Source organism: Carcharodon carcharias, chromosome 12 (assembly GCF_017639515.1).
Source record: "Carcharodon carcharias isolate sCarCar2 chromosome 12, sCarCar2.pri, whole genome shotgun sequence".
Classification (NCBI taxonomy): Eukaryota; Metazoa; Chordata; class Chondrichthyes; order Lamniformes; family Lamnidae; genus Carcharodon; species Carcharodon carcharias.
The window spans coordinates 72927612-72938312 of record NC_054478.1 but is presented as its reverse complement, the minus strand read 5'-3'; the positions used below and the strand labels follow the sequence as shown (position 1 = coordinate 72938312).

Below are 10701 nucleotides of genomic sequence, written 5' to 3'. Positions count from 1 at the left end.
TTGCCATCTTCTTGATGACAACTAAGGATGAATGATAAATGTTGGCCTTGCCCAAGAATGAATTTAAAAAAAATGTACGGAATTTGGGTTGGAGGGAGAGGAGGTTACTATTTGGTTTGCCCTCTCCATTTGTAAAATTCAGGGCCTACCCCCCTATTACCTTGGACTTACCACCTTTCACCAAGGAACCTCAGATGGTGCCAATAAGAGGGCTGGGCTGGGCCGGTGCAAAATCAATCAGCAAGGTTGGCTCAGTCCTTCTTCCCCCTTGGCAGGCAAAGAAGGAGTGGACAGTAGTGGTTCCAATGGAGTTAGGGTGGAGAAAAATAGAGCTTGAGGCTGTGGTCGATCCAACCACCCAATTCTGTCCTGAATATGAATATAATGTACTTAATAATTTTCTTATACAGATGTTGTAGCGAATCTTAGATATTTGATGATTCTGCTTGGGGTAAATATTAGATCATGGAAAGTGTAATCGCAAGCAGTATTAAACAAAGTTGATTATTGTAAACTTTTTAGTTGGTGTGAAATCTTATACCATCAATACAATATCTATGTATATTTTCATAGAATTTCAAAATATGGAATGATTTTCTGTTCAGTAATTTATTTATCTTGTATTCGGATACAAGAATCTGATTAAGTTCAGGAGGTAAAAAACACCTCCCTCTTGCCCAGTGTAATTTTTGTTTTATTTGTAAATATACCAAAATATAATTTTATGCTCATCAAAATGAGGATGACGGTGTTCAGAAGAAGTACATTAGCTTACATCTTTGTACTTTGCATCAGCTTCTGTTGTTCATCCAGAGGTGACGTATGGACAAAGATATAGCCAGGTTTAAGAGTTAATTACAATGGTTAATTCTTTAATACTATAAATGATCATAGGCTTGAATTATCTTATTGAGTTGGGACAATTTGAGTTATCATTTATTTAGTCTTTTATAGTGCCACTCTCCATTCATTTCCTTTCATTTCTTTCTATAATCTATTCCATCCATTCCTGTTTTCATTGCTGCAGATGTAGGTTAAAAATCAGAGGAGTAGAAATTAGTCCTCATTGCACCTATTTTCTAGGCAAAAACAAAGAAAAACTTTTTTACTAGTTTTGGACTCCAAAGAGCAAGGATCTGGGCAGATGCCTCAAAGAGATGTTGGGTCCCTTGCATATGCTAATGCCTGTTTAAAGACACTTCAACAAAATGTAAAGGTACTGAGCAGAGCATGCGGTGCCTGCTGTATTCCATTACACTCCACTCCGTTTTTGGTGGGATTACAACCGAGCAAGTGTCAAAAATTCAGTATTTTTAAAGACAACTTTCCTGTGGAGACTGAAGCAGCAGGAGTGCTTCTCCCAGCTCTACAGAACTATTGAGAACTGTTGCCAGCCCATTATTGCACTCCAGTAGCACATTCTTCTCTCCACCCTCTTTTGCTGCCCAGGCCAGTTGGTCAGGCAGCTCAAATTAGAGTGCCACTAACGGGCAAGCTGTCTCTGGAGATGTGAATGGGTGCAGGCACCTTGTCATGAGGCCCAGTTTCCAAAATGGACCGTAACGAGTTTTAAATTCCAGGATCTATTTTAGCATGTCAGTGTTATCTCTATCTATGAGATATCTGTTAAATATTAGGATAGTAAAGAATTTTACTGCATTTGTGACTCTTTTGTCATCTTGCTAAATTTAATGGGTGTTATGACACAGCAGTTGGCAAAGGCTGAGTTGTTTAAATCCCAGCGGGAAACTTGAACAACTGTCATAACCTATATTTTCAATTGGTATGTTTGAGGTGCAGCTCTGAATTCAGAATTGAAACCACCAAGCCTCAACAAGTATTTTATATAAACTAAATTAAACATTTATTAATTTAACAAGAAATTAAACACATACACATGTTTACAAATCACTACCATAATAACTTTTAAACAAATCCCTAAATTAATAACTCCCAGGTAAATCTTCACCAAAGCAACAATAACCCATAGACTTTAAACAGACACCAGGCAAAGCACAGTTGACCTTATTAATTCAAAATGAGGTCCCTTGCAATTTGATTCCTTTGCAGGCACAGTTGTAGGGCTGACAGGCTTCTTAGATCTTACATGCCTCTGACCTTCACACACAAAACTCCTTTCGGTTTATACCTAGCCTTTCCATTGAATGTAGATCCTCATTGTATCACTAGGTCTTTGAACTCCACCTCTTCTATCAATAAAATCCCTTTCTTAGCACCAATTTTATTAGTAATATAAACACATTGCTTGTTGTCCCCTAGCTAGATGCAAGATTTTGCTCCCTTCTTTTGAATGATTTATTCAACAAATGCAAATGTACTCTTTACCTTCTAGCCTTACATTTATCTAATTAACATCTCAAACTACTATACATCAAAACATCCAGACTAGCTGACTTTAATCCAATTAAGCCACACAGAGACACAGATTCTACTACAAGTCCAATTTAAAAATAATTTCCAATAACATTATACACATTAGTATCTCTTCAAGACAATAGAGGAGAAACTAATTTGTGTAGCAGCACTTCTAGTGATATCATTGTAGAATGCTGTGCGGGCTGCACAGGTAGCAGCCCATGGCACAGCTTGCCCCTGGGGAAGTGAGGTAAGTCTGTGTAAGCAGCACTAGGCAAATAAATTTCTCCCCTATGTGTTTTTATCTCTCCTATAACCTGTTTTTAAAATTGAGGAATAATAGTTGTGATATTCCTTCAAGGTAATAAAACCCATCAGAATTCTCTGTTTCTAAATGAAAGATGTTTGGAGAGAAACAGAAATGTACAGAAGCAGAATCAACTTAAATATATTTTCCTATTTTATTGTATTTACTCTAATTAAATTATTTTAGGCTTAATATTTCAATGAACTGCAATGCAATTTAATGTAATAACACTGATTTATTGTCTTAATCTTCACAATATTCAGTTTTAATTCGGAAGTTGAGAAGTGGTAATATATTTTTATATTATTGACCATTCATTAAAGCTGTAATGTTCTACAATTGCCCTACAATTGATTTTGATATGTGGGCAGAATGTTGCTTTCTATTTCATTCTGGTGATGTGTATAATTTCTTTCATTGCAATGGCCAATTTTATGGTCACAATGTGCTATTGCCTGAACTTTTTTTGCCCTTCACTCCTAAATTATGATCGTTATGATTTTTAAGTAATATATTTGTTTCTCTGTTTCCTTCTTTATTTGGATACCTGTTCCAAACATCTACCAGTGAGTGTTAAACTTCATAAAGCCAAAACTTCAGGTTCACTAATGCTAATGGGTGCACGTGTTTAATTATTTCTTCATAACAAAATGTATAGGAGATTACACACTTGGTACTTTATGAAGTTTAATCAGACACATCTGAAAGACTTACCTTGGTGGGGGTTCTTTGCATACATACCCAAGAAAGCATTCATAGTTGTGGTGGTGTGCTGTGTCCTCCACAACCTTGCAATTCTGAGCACTCAGCTACTACTTGCTGGAATCAAGAGGCCACCTAGGGAAGAGATGGAGGAAGAAGAGATGGAGAGGAGACCATATCCACCCTGTGCAACTGAATGGAGTGAGAGGGACCCTATTGTGGAGCTTCACTTCAGGTAATGAGTCCCCATCCCAACATGGACTCACCATTCCTCATCGCAAGCTCCCCTTGGCCAACATGATTCAATAAAGGTCAACAGCAAAAATCTTCACAACAGCTTTATTGAGCAACACATGAAGAATACAAAACAAAAGCAAAACTAACTCTTTTGCGCCCACCCTACAGGCGCCCTTGCTTGTCCTAGCAGTCCTATGCAGTGCTGCAGTGCTGCAGTGGCTGAAGCATGGCTGTTGGTAGGCTGCTGACTTTCACTGGCACAAATTGCAGATGGCCTTGCAGGACAACTTTGAGCAGTTCTTAGACTTGTGGGTCCAGTTACAGACTGCCCCACCTTGACATGGGCAGTAGCAGCATAGGCTGGCTGGCTGAGTGGGAACAGCAAGGCTTCTGATGGAGTGGTAGTGAAAGGAACATGAATGCAGTCGTCCTGAGAAACACCAGCCAGATTGTGCTCCACCAGGCCACTCCCTGACCCACAGAGAGGTGCCTCAGCAATCCTTATGATCTGCTGGAGCACAGATCTTTGGACAGCTGTGAGAATCTGCATACCCCATTGAAAACCAATATCCTAGCGCATGATGTCTGCAGTCTAGACATGGATGACAGCAGCCATGGATCTTATGACTCCTGTCTGAGCTTCCACTGCAGCAGCGACATGGGAAGGCTTCTGCCTTACCCAAGCACATGGACCCAAGGTCACTGACATTCTCTTCTCTTTCTAGCAGGAGAAGGTGGCACACAACATGTAGGAAAGCATGTCCTGCTGTAGAAGCTGAGATAGTGGCCAGCAGATGCTCCATCATGGCCACTAAGGCAGTTCTATCAAGGAGTTGCCCACCACTTCCATAGTGGAAAGGATAGGCTCTAAACTCTGCACATTGTCTACTGCCATGTTAGAGCAGAGCTTGTTTATGCTCTTTGCCAGTGATGGAGGCTTTCTGGCAGGCACCAGGCAGCTTAGTGTGCATTGTCATGAATGTTCTATAGTCCATTTCTTTGTCTTTGTAGCATAACCTGTGTGTGACCTCGCCTTCCACGGAGTTTGCAAATGAACTGACAAATTCCTCTGACCAGGCTGCAGCCCACTCTTGTTGAATTCCTTCCTAATTCTCTCCGCCTCTCTACCTTTCTTTCTCCCCCTTTAACATGTACCTTAAACCTGTCCCTTTGATCAAGCTTTTGGTCATATGCCATAATGTTTCCTTCCATGACTGTCACATTCTGTTTAATAATGCTCCTGTGAAGTACCTTGAACATTTTCCATATTAAAGACACTATATAAATTCAATTGTGGTTGCTAGATGGAATGCAACACACCTTGGATAGAGATAACCCTTATTGCACTCAGGGAACTCAGGGATTTGGAGGTTTATAGTGGCGTACGGTTAAACAACTAACCAGAGGAGAAGGCTCCAAAAACATCTCCAACCTTAATGATAGGGGAGCACAGCACACCAGTGCAAAGGACAAGACATTTGCAACTATCTTCAACCAGAAGTGCTGAGTGAATCATTGTGGCCTCTTTCTAATGTGCCCACAATCAGGGATGCCAGTCTTCAGCTAATTGGATTTACTCTACATGGTATCAAGAAACGGCTGAATGCACTGGATATAGCAAAGTCCAAGGGTCCTGACAACTTACTGGTTGTAGTGCTGAAGACTTGTTCTCCAGAAAAAGCATCCCGAGCCAAGCTGTTCGAGTACAACTACAAAACTGGCAGCTACCCAACAATGTGGAAAATTGCCCGGGTATGTCCTGTCCATAAAAAATGGTACAAATCCAATCAGACCAATTACCGCTTCATCATTCTACTCTAAATCATCATCACAGTGACAGAAGGTGTCATTGATGGTGCTTTCAAGTGACACTCAGCAATAACCTGCTTGCCAATGCTGAGGGCCACTCAGCTCCAGACCTCATTACAGCTTTGGTACAAACATGGATAAAAGGGCTGAATTCCAGAGATGAAAGTGACTGCTCTTGACAACAATATAACACTTGACCAAGTGTGGCATTAAGGAGCCCTCGCAAAATTGAAGTCAGTTGGGAATCAGGGAAAACTCTCCACTGGCTGGAATCATACCTAGTACAAAGGAAGATGGTTGTTGAAGGCCAATCATTTCAGGCCTAGGATATTGCTGCAGGAATTCCTCAGGGTTCTGACCTGGGCCCAACCATCTTCAGTTGCTGCTTCAATGACTTTCTGTCCGACATAAGGTCAGAAGTGGGGATGTTCGCTGCTGGTTGCACTGTGTTCACTACCATTCACAACTCCTCAGACACTGAAGCCGTCGGTGCTCGAGTGCAGCAACACCTGGATAACATTCAGACTTGGGCTGATAAATGGCAAGTAATATTCATGCAATGCCAGAACCACCTCCGCTTGACATTCAGCAGGTCTGGCAGCATCGGCGGAGAAGAAAAGAGTTGAGGTTTCGAGTCCTCATGACCCTTCGACAGAACTTGAGTTCGAGTCGAAGAAAGAGTTGAAGTATAAGCTGGTTTAAGGTGAGTGGAGGGAGGGGGGGCGGGGGGGGGGGGGGGGGGGGGGGGGGGGGGAGGGGGGGGGCGGAGAGAGAGAGAGAAGTGGAGGGGGTTGGTGTGGTTGTAGGGACAAACAAGCAGTGATAGAAGCAGATCATCCAAAGATGTCAACAACAATAGAACAAAAGAACACATAGGTGTTAAAGTTGGTGATATTATCTAAACGAATGTGCTGATTAAGAATGGATGGTAGGGCACTCAAGGTATAGCTCTAGTGGGGGTGGGGAAAGCATAAAAGATTTTAAAATATTTAAAAATAATGGAAATAGGTGGGAAAAGAAAAATCTATATAATTTATTGGGAAAAAAAAGGAAGGGGGAAACAGAAAGGGGGTGGGGATGGTGGAGGGAGCTCAAGACCTAAAGTTGTTGAATTCAATATTCAGTCCGGAAGGCTGTAAAGTACCTAGTCGGAAGATGAGGTGTTGTTCCTCCAGTTTGCGTTGGGCTTCACTGGAACAATGCAGCAAGCCAAGGACAGACATGTGGGCAAGAGAGCAGGGTGGAGTGTTAAAATGGCAAGCGACAGGGAGGTTTGGGTCATTCTTGCGGACAGCCCGCAAGTGTTCTGCAAAGCGGTCGCCCAGTTTACGCTTGGTCTCTCCAATGTAGAGGAGACCACATTGGGAGCAACGAATGCAGTAGACTAAGTTGGGGGAAATGCAAGTGAAATGCTGCTTCACTTGAAAGGAGTGTTTGGGTCCTTGGACGGTGAGGAGAGAGGAAGTGAAGGGGCAGGTGTTGCATCTTTTGCGTGGGCATGGGGTGGTGCCATAGGAGGGGGTTGAGGAGTAGGGGGTGATGGAGGAGTGGACCAGGGTGTCCCAGAGGGAGCGATCCCTACAGAATGCTGATAGGGGGGGTGAAGGGAAGATGTGTTTGGTGGTGGCATCATGCTGGAGTTGGCGGAAATGGTGGAGAATGATCCTTTGAATGCGGAGGCTGGTGGGGTGATAAGTGAGGACAAGGGGGACCCTATCATGTTTCTGGGAGGGAGGAGAAGGCATGAGGGCGGATGCGCGGGAGATGGGCCGGACACGGTTGAGGGCCCTGTCAACGACCGTGGGTGGAAAACCTCGGTTAAGGAAGAAGGAGGACATGTCAGAGGAACTGTTTTTGAAGGTAGCATCATCGGAACAGATGCGACGGAGGCGAAGGAACTGAGAGAATGGGATGGAGTCCTTACAGGAAGCGGGGTGTGAGGAGCTGTATTCGAGGTAGCTGTGGGAGTCGGTGGGTTTGTAATGGATATTGGTGGACAGTCTATCACCAGAGATTGAGACAGAAAGGTCAAGGAAGGGAAGGGAAGTGTCAGAGATGGACCACGTGAAAATGATGGAGGGGTGGAGATTGGAAGTAAAATTAATAAATTTTTCCAAGTCCCGACGAGAGCACGAAGCGGCACCGAAGTAATCATCGATGTACCAGAAAAAGAGTTGTGGAAGGGGGCCGGAGTAGGACTGGAACAAGGAATGTTCCACATACCCCATAAAGAGACAGGCATAGCTGGGGCCCAGGCATTCAAAGGATCATTCTCCGCCATTTCCGCCAACTCCAGCATGATGCCACCACCAAACACATCTTCTCTTCACCCCCCCTATCAGCATTCCGCAGGGATCGCTCCCTCCGGGACATCCTGGTCCACTCCTCCATCACCCCCTACTCCTCAACCCCCTCCTATGGCACCACCCCATGCCCACGCAAAAGATGCAACACCTGCCCCTTCACTTCCTCGCTCCTCACCGTCCAAGGGCCCAAGCACTCCTTTCAAGTGAAGCAGCATTTCACTTGCATTTCCCCCAACTTAGTCTACTGCATTCGTTGCTCCCAATGTGGTCTCCTCTACATTGGAGAGACCAAACGTAAACTGGGCGACCGCTTTGCAGAACACCTGCGGTCTGTCCGCAAGAATGACTCAAACCTCCCTGTCGCTTGCCATTTTAACACTCCACCCTGCTCTCTTGCCCACATGTCTGTCCTTGGCTTGCTGCATTGTTCCAGTGAAGCCCAACGCAAACTGGAGGAACAACACCTCATCTTCCGACTAGGTACTTTACAGCCTTCCGGACTGAATATTGAATTCAACAACTTTAGGTCTTGAGCTCCCTCCCCCATCCCCACCCCCTTTCTGTTTCCCCCTTCCTTTTTTTTCCAATAAATTATATAGATTTTTCTTTTCCCACCTATTTCCATTATTTTTAAATATTTTAAAATCTTTTATGCTCTCCCCACCCCCACTAGAGCTATACCTTGAGTGCCCTACCATCCATTCTTAATTAGCACATTCATTTAGATAATATCACCAACTTTAACTTTAACACCTATGTGTTCTTTTGTTCTATTGTTGTTGACATCTTTTGGTGATTTGCTTCTATCACTGCTTGTTTGTCCCTACAACCACACCAACCCTCTCCACTTCTCTCTCTCTCTCCACCCTCCCCCCCACCCCACACACACCTTCAACCAGCTTATATTTCAACTCTTTCTTGGACTCGAACTCAAGTTCTGTCGAAGGGTCATGAGGACTCGAAACGTCAACTCTTTTCTTCTCCGCCGATGCTGCCAGACCTGCTGCGTTTTTCCAGGTAATTCTGTTTTTGTTTTGGATTTCCAGCATCCGCAGTTTTTTTGTTTTTATCCGCTTGACATATAACGGCATTACCATTGCTGAATCCCCCAGCGCATCAACGTCCTGGGGCTTACCATTGACTGGTGCCAGAAGATTAACTGCATCGGACATATAAATACTGTGGGTGCTAGAGCAGGTCAGCGACTGGGAATTTTGTGGTAACTCACCTCCTGACTCCCCAAAGCCTGTCCACCCTCTACAAGGCACAAGTCAGGAGTGTGATGGAATACTCCCCACTTGCCTGGATGAGTGCAGCTTCAACAACACTGAAAAAGCTTGACACCGTCCACGACAAAGCAGCTCACTTGATCGACACCCTAACCACCACCTTAAATATTCATTCCTCCCAGCAATGCAAACAGTGTATACCGTCTGTAATATGCAGTTCTACAACTAGCCAAGGCTCCTTCGACAGCACCTTCCAAATCCACACTTTCTTCCACCTAAGGGCAGCAGGTGCATGAAGTCACCTGCAAGATTCCCTCCAAGTCACACACCGTCTTGACTTGGAACTATGTTGCTGTACTCACAGTTGTTTGGTCAAAATCTTGGAACTCACTTCCTAAAAGCACTGTATATAAACCTATACCACATGGACTGCAGTAATTCAAGGTGGCAGCTCACTGCTACCTACTTCAAGCTAATTAGAGATGGGCAACAATACTGGCCTTGTCCACAAGGCTCTTTCAATTTATCAGGATACTGGTCCCAGCCCAGTTTAAGTGGAGCCCTTCCCAAAAGAACAGCTCATTTCTTCCCCAGTGGCCCATGAAGTGAAACTCTTGCCCCCCCCCCCTTACCACTCTTTCAGTCATGCATTTAACTTTTAATTTCTATCCCTAAGCCAATTTGTGCGTGGCTCAGGTAACGATCCAGAGTTTATTATTTTTGATGTTCTGCTTTTAATTTGGACCCTAATTCATCAGACTCTCTCAGTAGAACATCATTCCTAATTCTACCTATGTAGTTTGTTCCTAAGTGGACGACTACAATTGATCTTTCACATCCCACTCCAAGTTCTTCTCCAGCTGTGAGGAGGTGTCCTTAACCGTGGCACTGGGCAGATAACACAATCTTTGGAATTCCCTGTTGTGGCTGTGGTAATCAGAAAATATTGTCCTGACTATATTGCCTCCTATCACTACCACATTCCTTTTCACTCCACCAGCTTGAATGTCCTCCTGTAGCATGGCTCCGAGGCCAGTTTGTCCACCCATTCTGCAGTCCTTGTTCTCATCCACAGAGGTAAAAGTACCTTGCACCTGTTGGTCCAAGTTTAAGATTTTCCATTACTGCACCCTGGATGTCTACACCTGCCTGACTTTGCAGTCACACTCTCCTGCCCTTGACCATTGACCAACTCTAAAGTTCTACTTAACCTAAGGAGTGTGACTGCCTCCTGGAACAAAGAGTCTGGATCATTCAGCCATTATCCTACTGAATGGCAGAGCAGGCTCAAGAGGCCAAATGGAGGACTGCAGCTCCTATTTCCTGTATTTATATGTTAAAAGATAACCATTTAACTTGTCTTTGTATGGCACTCAAAGGTTCCTGATGCTCGCAACTATTAACACTGCTGCAGTCCCATCCTTATCTCCCTAGCTGTTGGGTGCTTCCCTGCCAAGGGATAGACCAAGATTGAAAGTAACATCAGACCTATGCACATAATCAGCCACATAAAATTTTGCTGTGAGTCATAGTGTAAAAGGGAGGCAATATATTGATGTCAAATATCATATGCAAGCAGACATACAAATTTTCAATTTTTATACTGTCTGAGCTAATGAGGGCAGATTACTTATGCTATCTGTGATAAAATAATGTACGTTAAAATTGTCCTAGTTCTTTGTAGTTTTGCAGAATAATATTCAGGTGTGTTTTGTAAGAAGGGTTTATGGCATCT

At 43.7% G+C, this 10701-nt stretch overlaps 1 protein-coding gene across 1 annotated transcript in view; it reads left to right on the top strand.

The window, feature by feature from the left end:
- galnt13 (UDP-N-acetyl-alpha-D-galactosamine:polypeptide N-acetylgalactosaminyltransferase 13) overlaps positions 1–10701 on the top strand; it is a 581993-nt gene that overhangs the window by 165440 nt on the left and 405852 nt on the right. The gene's annotated exons all lie outside the window — the stretch shown is intronic.